Source organism: Petromyzon marinus, chromosome 14 (genome assembly GCF_048934315.1).
Source record: "Petromyzon marinus isolate PM22_M1 ecotype Great Lakes invasive population chromosome 14, UKy_Petmar_22M1.pri1.0, whole genome shotgun sequence".
Taxonomy (NCBI): Eukaryota; Metazoa; Chordata; class Hyperoartia; order Petromyzontiformes; family Petromyzontidae; genus Petromyzon; species Petromyzon marinus.
Genome location: NC_133680.1, coordinates 9,678,953 through 9,696,559, shown reverse-complemented (window position 1 = coordinate 9,696,559; position 17,607 = coordinate 9,678,953). Strand labels below are relative to the sequence as shown.

The following is a 17,607-nucleotide window of genomic DNA, read 5'->3' as shown; positions in this document are numbered from 1 at the left end:
AGTGAAGAGAGAAAAAGTGACGAGATATAAATTGATGAGAGATAAAGTGGTGAGAGATAAAGTGAAGAGAAATAAAGTGACGAAAGATAAAGTGATGAGAGATGAAGTGATGAGAGATAAAGTGACGAGAGATAACGTGATGAGAGATGAAGTGATGAGAGATAAAGTGGTGAGAGATAAAGTGATGAGAGATAAAGTGATGAGAGATAAAGTGGTGAGAGATAAAGTGACGAGAGATAAAGTGATGAGAGATAAAGTGATCAGAGATAAAGTGAAGAGAGATAAAGTGACGAGATATAAAGTGATGAGAAATAAATTGAAGAGAGATAAAGTGGTGAGAGATAAAGTGATGAGAGATAAAGTGATGAGAGATAAAGTGACGAGAGATAAATTGACGAGAGATAAAGTGATGAGAGATAAATTGACGAGAGATAAAGTGACGAGAGATAAAGTGACGAGAGATAAAGTGATGAGAGATAAAGTGACGAGAGATAAAGTGATAAGAGATAAATTGACGAGAGAGATAAAGTGATGAGAGATAAAGTGATGAGAGATAAAGTGATGAGAGATAAAGTGATGAGAGATAAAGTGACGAGAGATAAAGTGATGAGAGATAAAGTGACGAGAGATAAAGTGACGAGAGATAAAGTGACGAGAGATAAAGTGATGAGAGATAAAGTGATGAGAGAGAGTGATGATAGTGATGGAGAGAGCACTATTGGAAGCATCAGCAGACGTTGCTTCCATGTCCGTACGAGACATACGGCATCCTTCTACTGCCCAGCATCATAATTTAAGGTACGTTAATTTCTAAACTAGTATTTAACGCCTAAATACTTATTTGTATTGAATTTATGTTTGTTATCACCAATGTTTTTGTTGTGTTATTATTATTATTATTATGTTCATGTATTTAATAGTTTATTTATGGATGGTTCAAAACGACAATATCGTTATCTGCGAAATTTGCTATTCACGAGCATCTCCGGAACATATCCCTAGCGAGAAACGAGGGATTGATGTACTGTACAGTCGTGGGCGTTTGCAAATGTTACAAATGCGTTATTGTTCAAGCAAAACAAACGCATGTCACAGATGATCATTGGAAAGTTCTCATCTTCACTGGCAGTGCTGAGCCTGATGTTAGTAATTTCATCTTCTTATGTCAGGGCCTCATCTCTAAAAAAAAACAACCAGTTACAACTTGCTGTGAAGTGAAGACACATCAGGTGATGATCAATGTGGTTATACATACAGGGGTGGTGGGGAGAATGATGATGATGATTGACAAAAAATATATATTCATGATGATAATGATAGCGGTGGTGATGACGATGGCGATGATCGTTGATAATGATGAAGCTGTTCTACCAACTGTGAATTTTCCTGTTCCAAAATAACGTTTTAAGTGTCATTAAACGCTGAACCATTCACCGTGGTTACAGCTGAGATGAATGCAGATGTTAAATTACATTATAAGAGACATTTACAATCCCACCAGGAACAATGGTTGGTTCAGCCGCAATTCTGGGATAAATAAGAAATACGCCTGTAAAAACACGGGGCCCATAGATTACTCAACGAGTGCAGGCACATAGGAAAGTGCACACTTACTATGCCCCCCCCCCACCACCATCACAAATGAATGCAAGCCTTCAGCAGATCAGAAAGCAAGGCAAATGCTCCCAAAGGAAATGGAAAATTAATTTAAGTTAAAATACATAAACAACAGAAAATTCAGGCCTAGTGTCCGATAATGGTACATGTGCCGCCTGTTCTTGTAAATCCGCTGCTGGATGAGGGCATGACCAGGCCTAACGGGGCCGTGAGGAACATTTGACCATACTTCCCCACACTGGTGAAGGCGAGGGGGATTTTCCTGCACCACCCTCTGCCTCCCACAATGCATTTCTACCGCTGCCTGTGGCGCATGGAGGTCACCCATCCAATCACTGTCCAGGCATAAGTCAGCTTAGCATTTGCGATCTGATGAGATCTGGGTTTATTTATTACGAGGCATTGTGTTAATTATAGTAGTTAGATATAAACGCAATCCAAAAAAAATATTCGAATGTGGCATCATCCAAAATGAAAGTCACATCATGTGACTAACATTGGCTCAGTCCACTATTTCACACATCGTTCAGGCAATTCACTTGAGACAAACTTACTTTAAAGAAGTGTCATTACCCAAAACGTCGCCGTTTTTACGTAGTGTTTTTCTTTTAAGGCAGTGTTGTTGAAGAAGTGTTGCGAGTTTTGCTCATTGTGCGTGTGCACTACTGCCGATACAGCAGCGTCTCCAAATAATGTTTATTATCTTTTATTAAAACGTGTGTAGATATCATGAGACCTTTTTGTCAGTATCAAAAGTAGAAAAAATAAGAAATAGGTTTTACCATTTCTGGTGATAAAATAGGTGTTAAAATGTTCAAACATCAAATATATACGTTTTGCAAGAATAAAGTCTGTATTAACCACACGTGCTTGTGGTGAACATGCAAACAAAATGCTCTGATAATATATATAGCGTTCTGTGGTGATCACCACTAGTGTCAGACCAGAGAACGACAAAAGGCGAACAGTACAAAGACAATGCCACTATTAGAGTATTTATAGCTCGGGGTAGGCAACTACATGACAGGACCTTTATGGCAGTATGAAAGTATGAAAATATAAGTATGAAAAAATAAGCATGAAATAATAAGTATGGAAAATAGGTATGAAAAAATAGGTATGAAAAAATAAGTATGAACAAAATAAGCATGAAAAAATAAGTATGGAAAAATAAGCATGACAAAATAAGTATGGAAAAATAAGTATGAACAAAATAAGTATGGAAAATAAGTATGAAAAAATAAGTATGAAAACATTTGTATGGAAAAGCATTACACATTCCTAGCAAAAGGTATTTATTTGGGGTTTGAACATCTTGACACATATTTTATTGCCAGAAAGGGTAACACCTATTCTTAATTCTCATACTTGTGCAGATGCTGTCTGTGGCTCTCCATACAGTCTCTCCAGGCCCCAAGACTCTATGGAATCACGAGCGCCAATGCAACCAACGGGAGCAGGCGAAAGTGATTTTGTTGAAGCTGAACCTAACAGTGAAAAGTAACGGTACCTGTGTGCCTATGACGTGTGGTTCAGAAACACGGTCACTGACAAAACTGAGTAGCGGAGAGAACCCCAAACATGCACAGGGGATGCATGAAAGGATGCATGCTAGGAATGACATCGGAAGACAGAAAGAGGAACGCGAGGATTAGAGAACACGCGCAACTTAATTATTTCGAACTGCCAAGAAAAGTGAGTGGGCTTGGTCAGGACGCGTGGCCAGATGGGACGATGACCGGCGGTCAAGGCTAATGACGGAGTGGGTGGTCAAGGAACGGGCGCCGCGTAGCGGGATCGTGAGAGAATGCGGCCTTCGTCCAGCAGTGGATAGGCCATTGACTGCGATGAACGCGACCGCCGATCAAAGTAGGCTCAACGCAGTTCGGAGAGCAACACAAAAAAAAACCAACGGCCTTTCCCATTCCACAGATGCCTCCGAGTGCAGGGAACGCCTCCTCCACCGCACCAACTAACTCAGACTTTCTCAGCGCTGAGGCTCCTCGCCGTGCCTCGAGTATGCAAAGTTTATCCCAACACCCACCCCACCCACCCCACCCATTCCACCCACGCTATCGTTCATACTCATCTCAAGACGCAACACCGTTGACGTCTGCGTCGGGTGCAGCCTTCACAACACGAGGTGTGTTGTCGGTAAGGCCCCCATAGACGCGTGCAAATATCACATATTACAGCGTGGCCGTGTGCGGCTTAGCTGTGGATTAGGTTCTGTGTGAGGATGGGATGTAGCTAAGTCGGTTGAACAGCAGAGATCACAATCAGTGGGGTGCAGGGTTCCAAATCCTGGTTCGGGTTAACACAAGCCATCGTCCCTCTATGGTTGGTGAGATGAGTATCGTCCACTGAAGTTGTACCACGTGGTGGAATATGCATGCAACCCTAAGAAACTACGGGTCCCTGCCATAGGAATGTAGAACTTCCATTCCTGGCTCAGGACTGTCAAAAAGAGATGAGCACAAACGCAATGTTGATTTTCAACAAAGCGTTTGGTTTAACACGTAGGCTTTCGCGACGAATTGCCCGATGATGCTGGATGTAATTACCAGCGAAACGTCGTATTCAAACTGTAAATGTTGTGGATTCACTCTTCACCACACCGGTGGGCTAAAGTAGTGAACTAATTGTCTTTTGTCAACGTGACACTTTATTTTGCTGATTGGCCGTGTCGGGTGGTGGAGGGTTACGACACATTTATAAATAACGCGATCTAACCCAAAAAACCTTTATTATGGATACAAAGCGTTTGTCTTCCTGCTATTGAGTAGGGAGGATAAGAGCAAGCCTACTGCTGCTTCTTATCAGTCATACCACAATGGTATCAGATATGAGCGGCAAGTGATAATGGAATTCAGGAACTGTTCCTGATGCAGTTCTCAACACGTGGATCGAAACGCGAGACGTGATGCTCTAAGCAGCGCGCTGTACAACCCCACAACGACACACCAGAGCGCCGTACGGGTACAAGCGCAGAAACCTACGTGCCAATCTTATTAATATGCGAGTACCATTAACGCAACCGCCTTGGCGGTCCTGCAAGCGGTGGTTAGGCACGAACATAGCAGTGGCGGTCACCTGCCTCGCCACTGCATGCAATCAGCTCTCAAGCACAGAGATTAGTAATTGACAACGCTCTGTTAATCCACTGCTAGCCTGAGATGGGATGGGGGCGGCTGTTTGGACCACGCTTCACCACGCTGGTCACTGCAGGGTTGGCGAAGGGCGGATGCCCAGTTCAGAAATCAATCTCCACTGACGTTAGCCATGGGCTGGAGTCGAACTCGGCTATAAACGCGGTTACTTGCACGGTGCGCTAACCACTGCGTCATTGCTCCACCGACAAATGAGCCTAAAACGTTATCTAAGCAATATTTGAATAACTCAAAATTTCCACACACAAAAAATAAATAAAGCACTAAAGTGCTTCTCTGTGTCGTCACAAAGCTTCCCTTGGCTCTACTGATTGTTTTCCATTTGCGAGCTGTTGACGGGGCCATTACGACCTTCACCTTCGACCTCCTGACCCTTAGAAGCAATCGCATGACATCACATCGCACGCAGCCTTGCTTCCTTTCCGCATTGGAAAAAAAAACAAATTTCCTTTGACCATCGAGACAGGCGGACAGACGACGTGTGGGCGTGATCTGCTCGTCACTGAGCACAAGGATCCTTTCTGAGCACGGGCAGCCACACAAAATGTCCCGTGCAAAATGTACGTACGGATGTTGAACTTCTTTCGCACCGTACGTAGCCAACCATGCTAATCGGAGGTGCGGGGGGGGGAAGGACAACAAACGAAACACAAAAAGCAGTTCTAAAGAAGTGAGTTTTCAAGTTGGCAGGAAAAGCGTTCCAGACTGCCACAAGGCCAGCATCTAAAAGCTCCAGTGGCCTTCTAATATCGGCACGAACAGCATTCCATACGGCCGCAAGATCTGCATCTGAAAATTCCAGTGGCCTCCTAATATCGGCAGGAAGAGCGTTCCAGACGGCCGCAAGGCCCGCATCCGTAAGTTCCAACGGCCTCCTAATATCGGCAGGAAGAGCGTTCCAGACGGCCGCAAGGCCCGCATCCGAAAGCTCCAGAGGCCTCCTAATATCGGCAGGAAGAGCGTTCCAGACGGCCGCAAGACCCGCATCCGAAAGGAAGCGCGCGATGCGGTGACCGCCGTCTTTGTTCGATGTCCAAGCCAAGAGCTGCGGCTTCGAGGATGACCGGGGTTCGCGTGACCCACGTTCACCCCCCGGTGACACCACGTGCGGGCTGTAAACATTTGCGCGTCATTTGCGGACCAAACGACGAACTCGCTTCCGCCCGGCGTGTGCGGGACGACGATGCACAGATGCGGTGGTGTAAGCAAGCAGTGTTGGATGACGTTGTCAACAAAAATAATCAGGTGGAGCCCCTCAACGGGGACGCCGAGTCTCCGTTCACGGCGGAATCCTCGAGGGAATACGGCAGCAGGAGAGTCGGCGCGCGGGTTTTTTTTGTATTGCGTAACGAAAACACAAATGAGTGCAAAGACAATCGTGATAAACAAGTCAGGGGCCCCACACTCAAGCGGCAAACAGTCTGCCAAAACAACAAATGAACGTCCCGGGATTTGTAGCGCTTCAATTCGAATAAAATATAGCAATTCCAAATGTTTTTTTTTTAACGAAAATACATTATTGTAAATTGAGTTAAAGCTTTCGTGACTGCAAGGAATTCGTAAAACTACGACGTTTCGATCGCAACACAAGCTCGTAGTTGTTTTGTTATCTACGTGACTTATTACCGAAATACCCAAGTAATGTACTAATTTTCATTTTCGCGAACGAACGGCAAAGTTCCAGGGCGATCCGGGATGAGTCGCGGAGCCCCGCTGAGAGTCCGAGCAGGGGGTCGGCAACATGTGGCTCACTCTGGACGGCTCCGTGACGCATTGTACGCAGCGCCGATTCACGTGCGTTGCGGCTCTCGAAACATTGAGTTTCGGGTACCGATATTCGAACAAAAATAATGCCTCTTCTTCCACCGAGTTAGATGGAACAGGCCAGGGTTTTTGTTTGCTTGTAAGTGCCCTTTGGAACGTAGTTGGTGATTGGATTGCTTCGCGTGAAAAGGGGTAATTAATTGGGAGCGCTCCAGACTGTGGGAGCAATCTCGGGTGAGCCACGGTCGCCTGCTCTGGTTCGTTGCATTAGCGCTCGTGATTCCGTAGGATCTTGGGGCCTGGAGAGACTGTATGGAGAGAGACAGACAACATCTGCACAAGTATGAGGAATGAGAATAGGTGTTGCCCTTTCTGGCAATGAATCAGGTGTTAAGATGTTCGCCTTTTGGCGTTCTCTGGCCTGAAAGGCAACGAACGGTAACGGCGCCAGGTATTGTGGAAGACCAAATGATAATTATAATCGCCACGGCTTCAAAAAAACATTCAACTGGGCGAAAACTCCCGTGGCCGGCCCTGCACACGCTGCTGGCGGGACGCCTGGGACTTCCCCAGGCAGAGCTAGAGTCTGTGTATAGTAGTGTAGAGTAGTGTATAGTATAGTGAAAAGTAGTGTATAGTAGAGTAGTGTAGTTAATAGTAGTGTAGTGGATAGCGTAGTGCATAGTGTAGTGTAGAGTGTAGTGAATAGTAGTGTATAGTAGTGTAGTGAATAGTAGTGTAGTGAATAGTAGTGTAGTGAATAGCGTAGTGCATAGTGTAGTGAATAGTAGTGTAGTGTATAGTGTAGTGAATAGTAGTGTAGTGTATAGTAGTGTAGTGAATAGTGGTGTAGTGAATAGTGTAGTGAATAGCGTAGTGTATAGTGTAGTGTAGAGTGTAGTGTAGTGAATTGTAGTGTATAGTAGTGTATAGTAGTGTAGTGTATAGTGTAGTGTAGTGAATAGTAATGTAGTGTATAGTAGTGTAGTGAATAGTGGTGTAGTGAATAGTGTAGTGAATAGTCGTGTATAGCAGTGTATAGTAGTGTAGTGTATAGTAGTGAATAGTAGTGTAGTGTATAGTAATGTAGTGAATAGTGGTGTAGTGAATAGTGTAGTGAATAGTCGTGTATAGCAGTGTATAGTAGTGTAGTGTATAGTAGTGAATAGTAGTGTAGTGTATAGTAGTGTAGTGAATAGTGGTGTAGTGAATAGTGTAGTGAATAGTCGTGTAGTGTATAGTAGTGTATAGTGATGTAGAGCTAGAGTCTGACGCCAGAGAAAGGGAGGTCTGGACTGCCACTACTCAACACGCTGCCGCCGCGACCCTCGTCAGGACAAGCGGACTGAGAAACGAACGAACGAACATTCCAACATTCAACGTTATTCCTCTTGGCCCGTCTCCTACTACATATGCCCGTAAAGCAGTAGGGAAGATTGTGCAACGGTTGGCACACAAATCATGGCATATCTGGGTTCTTATTCCCTGCCGCAGCTGACATCATGAACAGTGAGTCCACACGAAGCGTGATGAAATATGGCAAAATAACCCCACACAACCGACACGGCTTGCAGAGGCCCTCGGTGATTAGTTTGGCGTAAGGTTATAAATTACCGTTATTTTAATTTTTACGTTGATAAAATTGCGGTTTCTACGCGTCCGCGTGTAAGCGTTTATTCTTACAGCAATCAGGAAAAGATGGACAATTGCGGTGTGCTTGGAACAATGCAACTCAGAAAGATAATCAAAAACGTTACAATACACATGAAAAGGAGTTTGTCGACCTTCAAGAAATAGCCGAGCTTTATGTTTGAGAGAGCGTGGAGGCAACCAACGTTACAGATTGCATTTAAAACCACGCGCGCTCGCGCATGGCACTGCGATGGGAAGATTAACAAATATGATCACGAACAGCTTGATGCCCTGATGTCTTATCCAGTCCGGGTAAGGGCTTTTTGCTTGTGGAAAATAGGCAAAGGTGCAGCCCTGTGAGTGCTTGCTCACATCACCGCTGGCAGAAAGGAGGCCCTCTAGAGGGTATTTGTCCTACTTTTTCATGCTGGCCGGACTTTACGGACGAGGTAGGAGTACTTACCCTTCATCCCATCACACGTGACCCACCCATTTAATAACTGTGGTGGACCCATTTATACGGCTGGGTGGAAAGGGGCAGTGGGAATTTAAGAAACTTGCACTATTGTTTCACCTACCGCACCGGGCGATCGAACCAGCGATTTCTACATTATAAATCAAGTGTGCCACCCGTTGCACCCATTGCTTTTGTATAAAATGTAGGATCTCGTGTGGGGAGCGGTGGCACAGTGGTTAGCGCACTCCGCGCCGAACCCGGTGACCCGAGTTAGATTCCCGCGCACGACCAACACCAGTGATTATCTGATCCGGTCGTGGGCCTCCACTAGGTCGACTCAGCCTCAAATTAGTACCTGGTGCATTGTGCAACCATTGTGTACAAATCTCCGTTAGGGAAACAAAGGCGGCCGGTCGTGGTGTTGGCAACCCACCCCCTCGTGTGCCGTGCCGGCCTTCATAGGCACTTGCTCGCGAACAAGCACTTGCCCCAAAAGTCTGTTTAGGCTACACAGGGGGGGTTGTGTGGTGGTGGTGGTGGTGGGGGGGGGGTCTTTGTCGATGTGAAACAGTGACCCAGAGTGTTTACTATCCACTGAAGCCACAGTCCCAGGGGGCGTCTCTCTGGGAGCTGCAGACTGCATGCCGAACAATAGACGGGGAGAACCCTCCAGTGGCGCCAGCCGACCTGACCTCACCGCCACAGCCCCCAGCTAAGGACGTGTCTCACTCGCTGCTGTTTGCTCGAGCTCAAACGGATCGGTGGCAGAACACCCAACAGCGCTCCACGGTAGCCTGCAACTGCAGCGTTGTCAGCTCTTTGTTATCTCCCCCCCCCCCCCCCTAAGTAAAGCGTGTTCAAGTGTAACGGTGTGAGAAGAGGTTATAGAAGAGGCGAACGGAGAAACAACAACAACAAAAACAGTGATGCAAAATAACAACATAATCAGCGCGTTGGCAGGTCCAACTTAAATACAAAGAGATTATTCACGCAAATGTGATTCACTTTTGATCGTACGAGTCTTATGCGAACAGCGTGTTTATTTTTTGCTGTTGATTCATGGTAAATTTTTACTGCAAACATGTGTGCAAAGTTGGAATAAATCACCACGTCCTCTGGATTTCCTTTGGCACGGTTCTCAATCTCAGCCGTCGGATCGCAAACAACGCTCACTCTGAGAACAGCTTTCATTTCCCCTCGTCATTCTCATGGATTCCTCAAATACATTATTGTACGTTCAAGACAGCATAGCGCAGAAACCCCATAATGTGTGTGTGTGCAGGAGGGTGAAATCAGTGCTGGATTAAGCTGGCGCGGGGCGTGTAGCATATGTTATGAAGGGGCCCTAAATAAATAAAAATACACATACATAGTAAAACACACATTTTTAACTTGCATTGTAAAGTAATTATGTTTTTTCAATTGCTATACAGCCAGAAAATGCGACAAATCGCTAACCTTAAACACCCAGTCGTTCATAAAAGTTAAAGGCAGCATAGTACTATAGTAATAGAGCAAGTGCAGAATCACTGAACCGGAATTTATCGCTTGAAAACATTTAGCGCGGCACCCTTGAAAGTGCGGGGCCCGTAAGCATATATCCTACTTTTGCTACTAGGATAATTCGGCACTGGGTGCGATTGATACGATAACTTGGCGTGGGCTTCCTCTCTATTAGGGCTGGGCCCAAACAAACGAATCAACTCTGTGGTCGCGGATGAACATCAGCACCAGTTGTGCTGCAGTGGTGCTGGCCGAACGGGAGAGGCGTTCGCGAACTACCTGGACCCTCGCGGCTCACGTCCTCCTGTAAATATCTAAACCTCGAGAGTGTTCGTCCTTGCCGAGCTTCTCTGAATGAATGGGCCACGTCCAATTGTCTGTTGCGTTTGGACAGCGCGTGAGCGAATGCAAGGCGCGCTTTTGCGAACTTACCTCTAGAGGTAATTCACACTTTGCGCTCTCGCTCGCTCTCTCTCTCTCGAGCGGTCAATTAATGCGGTGAGCACACTCGTGGAGTGAAGCGAGCTCCTCAGCGCTCACTGGTGACGCTTGTTAGAGTTGGCTGCACCATGGCACCCAGCTGAGTATAAAACCACACATGACTTCACAAAGGTGTTTTTTGTACTTCGATTTATCCACAACAGCATGTGAAATATAACCTGCGGTTTAAATCATTGCATAAAGCTCACGTAGAGATATATATACACACACGCACGTGCAGTGTTTGTATGAATTACAACTTTATACTAAACTAATAGAGCATTTAACGCACTGTGTGTATGACATTTAATTATAGGCTTGTGCATGCATTTATTCCAGAAATGTTATTATAGGTAAATAGCATAGGTAAAAGTGCAGCCCTGCCATTTCTTGCTCACACCACTGCATGTGGAAGGGTCTCCACTAAATTCATCATAGCCAGCCCCTCTGGGGTATTTGGCCTACTATTCCAAGCTGGCCAGATGTCTAGCAAGAGATGGGAGTAGTCACACTTTACCCTACCACACCCCATCATGCCGACTTACTAACTGTGGTGAACACATTTATACGACCAGGTGGACAGAGGCGAGAGGGATTCCAGTTAATTTTTCCATTTTTTCAAATATTCCAATCAGAATATTTGTTCATCCTGAACTAATCCGATGAGCTTTAAAGCTCTTTTTCACAGATGTCCAGTGATGATCAGAGCTCTTAAAATGCCGCAGTGTGCACCTACGGTTGTGCGCACGTGTTAACCGTGGGCAGCTGTGCTTCGGGATAGACTGGCTCCGCCATACGACTGTGGACTTTCCAGCCGCGCCTTAGGGTCCGTCGACCGACACGAGCGCTCATCGGGACGACAGACTTTCTCACGTCGGCTGCGATTGACGACCAGGCCTTCCGGCGCTACGTTGCAGCCGTCGTTTCAACAAAAAAAAAACCAAAGACTCCAAGAAGAAAATAATTGCGGAGCAATGCAACCTTATCCGCAACCAACCCCACGTCGTCACCACTTATCAAATCCGTCACCACGTAAACCCGTGACGACTGTCGGGCGAGACTCGGTGTGGGGGGAGGAGGATGAGGTGATGGTGGGGGGGGGGTCACACGGCGTCTTTTGAAAAAGAGAAATTCTTTCGGAGCCGAACTCGTGTTGTTTTGAGGCTCGCAGCGGTGCGTCGCTCACGTTACGCCCGAGTCCACAGCCATAGTCACAGACTTAGCAGCCCGCTTACATCGAATGTGGCCTTTAACAGCCTGTTAACATTTGTCCAAGCCATCGTACTTGCTACTTGGTCGAGGATAGTGCCGGATGAAGCTAGTGCGGGGCCTGTAGCATATGTTATAAAGGGGCTCTAAATATAAATAAATAATAAATATTAAAAGACTAAATTTTGCCGTCCTCTGGTCTAACACCGTTTGAGACAAGGATCAAAAGAAAGCTGTCTCTGGTGTGGACCAATCAGCTTCAAAGACAATGCATGTATTATCAGAGTGTTTTTTGTTTGCATTCTGACCACAAGTATTGTGGTTAATGCAGACATGATTCCTTGTAAAAGGTTTCAGTTTGGTGTTTTAACATCTTAACACCTGTTTTGTTGCCAGAAAAAAAGGGGAAAACCCCATTATCACGAATGTTTAATTTGCATACTAAAGTAATTTTATTTTTTCATTTGCTACACAGCCAGATAATACGACAAATCGCTAACTTTGAACACCCAGTCGTTCATAAAAGTTGAAGGCAATATAATACTATAGTAATAGAGCGAATGAACCGGAATTGATAGCTTGAAAGCATTTAGCGCGGGGCTACTACATATGTAGTAGTAGCTACTACATATGCAGCTACTTTTGCTACGAGGATAATCCGGCACTGGTCGAGGAACTTCCCGATCAGAGCCACAGCCTTGTCCGATTGCGTTCAGACCACGCTGCAAAGCCGCGTATAGAACTACGGGCACCGCAGTCGAACCGTCCCGAAGCGCAGCAAAGGCTTTTAGCCTTGACAGATAATAATTCACAAAAAAACATATTTTTATAAACCCATTTTTAACAGTTTTTTTTAATATATATAACGCCATAACAACGCGCATGCAGCGCAGCACATCAATCTCGTTGCACCGAATTCCAAAAATTCGTCTCGCTCCAGGGCTGCGTTATAGCAGCGATAGCAGCAGACTCGAGCTGATCATTTGGTGTCAGGGCCAGCGGACAGGAGTTGGAGGAGCGACGGCGCTGTGCGGCAGAGCCAGCGTGCACGTTGAAACGCAACACACTGAACGGTTTCCAAGGCTGATGCCTCCACAAATCCCCGATGGGCACTGCCCTGCCTGCCTGCCTCCCTCATCGCCGTTCCAGATGATGGACGCGTCGCAATACACACGCACATATAGAATCTATATATATATTTTTTTTAAAATCGATCTTTATTTTACGTGCCACCATCGCCCTCGACAGAGTAGGCACCGGTGCACATTACAGCAGAACGGGAACGGCACCAGGAGCATGCAAAGACAAAGACCCCCCGAGAAACCTGCTGTGTGGTCAGCACCACCCCCGGCCGCCTTTGTCTCCCCACTGCTGATGTTTACACACTGCACCGAGTACTCATTTAAGGCTACGTCGACCTAGGAGGGACGCAGGACCGGTTCGGACATTCGCCACTGATGTTGATCGTGAGCAGGAGCGAAACTTAGGTCGCTGTGTTCGCAGCGAAGTTGCGCTAACCACTACACCCCAGCTCCCCACTTTTGAATGCGCACACACACACACGTTGTATAAACACGTGAAGTGTGTTTAAGTTGGGAAGCTCCTCCATGCTCGCGTGTCTAAACATACATGCCCGCGTGAACACGTTTAAAGCCCTACGTATGTTCACACGCGCACACATATTCATCATTACATGAGTGTGTGATGAAACGATAATAGGTTAATAATGCATTGTATCACGTGTGTGCGTGGCTAAGCACACGTGAATGTGTTCACAATATGTACATAATATAATTGAACAATATATCATATGCATACATCTACATAATGTTTAAGAGTACTGTCTAAGTATATATTCACGTGTGCGATACAACACTTACACATATCCCTGACAAAATATAATTGTTTCTAGATATATAAATGGTTAAACGTGGCATATAATACCCATACGTGCTAATATAGAACGCGTGTGTGTGCCTATGTGCATGTGCACATACGCTTAACCCATTCTGTAGCCATACCTGTGAAGTGGATATGGTGACATTGTAATGAATAAGCACAGATAAAGCACACATTGACGCATCCAACTCCATTCATCAACCTGCATGGACGACCGGGGTGATGTCAGGTATGGTCAAACAAACTCCTTATGACTGACAGGACAATGGAGATCAATGCCTTCATCCAGCAGTGAATTGACCGAAGGCTGCACACTATATTTTGTTACAATACACACAAGTTAATCATGCACAACACGCACACACTTACTCTGTTGTATGTATGCATGTACCACACGACTAATGTTTACATACTCAAAATCAGTGGAGCACACACACGTGCATAGTTAGCGAGTTAGTTTATCTGTTACAGAGCCAGTGGCTCACGAAGCCGATGACAGCAGAAGCAAGCACGCAAACTTACAGGGCGAGTGTCTCCTGCTGCAAGGGTGGGATGGCTCTTGGGTTAGGACTGCTATCTCACACGCGTGCGATGTAGTGAACGCCAGCGTGCGTCTACAAGTGCCGGCAAGGAGAGAGAGAGAGAGTGGAAGGCGTGGGGATGGGATGGGAAGGGCAGGGTGGGTGGGTGGAGAGGCAGAGGGATGGGGTGGGTGCATAGGGGCTGGATGGACTGTGGGACCCGCCCGATAGAAACTTGGCTCTTGTTTAATGAGAAGAATAGGGAGCCCTGGGGCTGATGCTCACCCGTTTAGCCCCTCCCCACGCGCGGCCAGACACCGGGCCAGGAATTTTCATTCCCAAACATTTGTGTTCTTGTGTGTGAGTGCGCGCGTGCACGCGTGTCTCTGTGTGTGTGTGCGTCAAATTGTCGCAGAGTGGCACGTTGGCTTTTGCGCACTGCGCTACGAAGTTTCATTCCTTGCCAAGTCCTCCTCTAGGTAGACTCAGCCCTGAAATGATTAGCTGGTGCGGTGTGTAAACGTCGGCGCTCACTGGGCAGACAAAGGCGGCCGGGTGTGACTTCTTTTTTTTGTTGTTCTGGCCACGCTACCGCCTCGTCAGCTGTCAGCCTGATCGGGTGCTCGCCAAAAGCACTTTCCCCATTAGTCTGCAGCAAAGGCCTTACGGGGGATCTTTGTCGTAGTGGCGCGCGCTCTGTTACGATCCCTACACGGCCACAGTTACCCGGCCAGCGATGACAACCAGCCACATCTTGTACCTGAATGTATTCTGCCCCATGCCCGGGAGTAACGTGGACATCACTTGGGAGAGATCACCGCGTCTGAGCACAGCCACCCTTTGTGTGTTGTGCCAAACTGAATAGGCGCTCGTTAACACATCTTGGACCAACTGCCTGTAAGGTCTTTTTATGGAGCGTGTCTTAGGGCTTAACCGCTAAGCACGTTGGCATGGCTGAGTGAGAAGATCAAGCGTGTATTTTCTCTATCTTTGAGGTGGTTAAAACTCAAATAAATAATCCCATTTAAGCAATTCTGTATTAATAATGCGTTTTAATTATCCAAGAAGTCTCAGGCCTCTTCGTCAGTGGGACCCTTAATTGGGATGTTTCGCCAATTCCGTTATTAAATGCTTTGCGTGCGGAAGGAAACTGGAATTACCCAGGGAGAAAACTTTCCTTGCTTATGAGGAGTCATGGCTAAAAGTTGTGCAGATACGAGATGTATTGATGAATGAATTCCCCTCCTGCTATTTTGTCGCCACCATGTAACCCTTTAAAGCGCATTCGTATCATTCTGTAGGAATATCTCTCTATGTTACTGTATACATTATTCCCTCTGTCACTGCAATGATCACGTTTAAGCCGGGTCACATACAACATTACCCCGAATGTGCCACTTCACAGCGGTGGCCAGGAAACGGGCATTGTCAAGTACAATAATGGCCTTTATTTGTTCAGGTGAAATTCCACCGATTTTATCTCCTTCGCAAGGGTGGCTGCGTATGATCGTTGATATTCGGTGACAGTTAAACGAGTTGTGTTTATTTAATTCTCTCAAGTATCGTACACACCGTGGTGGACCGCGATGATTTGCATGGTCACAGTACGAGGACATTATATTTAACTTTCAAACCAACTAAAGTCAGGGGGATCCTCGTGAATCCTAAAATCAGGTGAAAGCAAGATTTCAATTGTTATTTATTTGTTTCTTTTAACAATTCAGCACGAGAGGGTTACATACCGGACTCATCACTCTACACGTGATGAGTGTACACATCACTCTACACGTGATGAGTGTACACGTTACTCTACACGTGATGAGTGTACACGTCACTCTACACGTGAAGAGTATATACATCACTCTACACGTGATGAGTGTACACACGTGATGAGTATACACAGCACTCTACACGTGATGAGTGTACACGTCACTCTACACGTGATGAGTGTACACGTGATGAGTAAACATCACTCTACACGTGATGAGTTTACACATCACTCTACACGTGATGAGTGTACACGTCACTCTACACGTGATGAGTATACACATCACTCTACACGTGATGAGTATACACGTCACTCTACACGTGATGAGTGTACACGTGATGAGTATACACATCACACTGCACGTGATGAGTATACACGTCACTCTACACGTGATGAGTGTACACATCACTCTACACGTGATGAGTGTACACGTCACTCTACATGTGATGAGTGTACACGTCACTCTACACGTGATGAGGGTACACGTCACTCTACACGTGATGAGTGTACACGTCACTCTACACGTGATGAATATACACGTCACTCTACACGTGAAGATTGTACACGTCACTCTACACGTGATGAGTATACACATCACACTACACGTGATGAGTATACACATCACTCTACACGTGATGAGTGTACACATCACACTACACGTGATGAGTATACACGTCACTCTACACGTGATGAGTGTACACATCACTCTACACGTGATGAGTGTACACGTAACTCTACACGTGATGAGTGTACACGTCACTCTACACGTGGTGAGTGTACACATCACTCTACACGTGATGAGTATACACGTCACTCTACACGTGATGAGTATAAACATCACTCTACACGTGATGAGTATACACGTCACTCTACACGTGATGAGTGTACACGTCACTCTACACGTGATGAGTGTACACGTCACTTTACACGTGATAAGTATACACGTCACTCTACACGTGATGAGTGTACACATCACTCTACACGTGATGAGTATGCACATCACTCTACACGTGATGAGTGTACACATCACTCTACACGTGATGAGTATACACATCATACTCTTTGGTTCTATTCGGTGAAGTCACGTAAAAGAATTCACGACGTTTCGGCCACAACACAAGTGGCCTTCATCAGGTGAAGGGAGCAGACTGTCAAGAGGACAGCGCTGGAGTGAACAGAGCCAAGCTCAGACCGCGACCTTTAATCTGTGTGAGAGGAAACAGAGCGCCTTGACAAAGGAATTAGCATAAAAAATAGCATTTAATTGGCGGACTTAGCATGATGAACGATGTACAGGGGGGGAGCAAGTGCAGACCGGCGAGAGGGGGAGGGGGAAGTTTACATATTGATGGTGTGAAAAGGGAATTTGAGCAGCTGCGAAAGTTTGGGATACCACTACTTGAAAAAATATACTGTACCATTGAAAATTAGTTTAATGTTTGGTTTGATTCAGAACATCTTTCCAATGGTTGCTTAATTTGAAACCATCCTCTCGGTTGAAATTGTGTCTGTGTTTGTAAATCTGAATTGCCTCGTGAAACAATCTCTGATAAAAACCCGTGGGTTTGCAAAGAACCTTGGTATCAG

At 45.9% G+C, this 17,607-nt stretch overlaps 1 protein-coding gene across 1 annotated transcript in view; it reads right to left on the bottom strand.

Annotated features, from left to right (window-relative positions):
- LOC116942327 (filamin-C-like) overlaps positions 1 to 14,415 on the bottom strand; it is a 106,892-nt gene extending 92,477 nt beyond the window's left edge. Inside the window, exon 1 of the mRNA XM_032954092.2 lies at positions 14,254 to 14,415. The gene's annotated coding sequence lies outside the window, so the exon portion shown is untranslated. The remainder of the gene's footprint in view (positions 1 to 14,253) is intronic.
- Between the last annotated feature and the right edge of the window lie 3,192 nt (positions 14,416 to 17,607).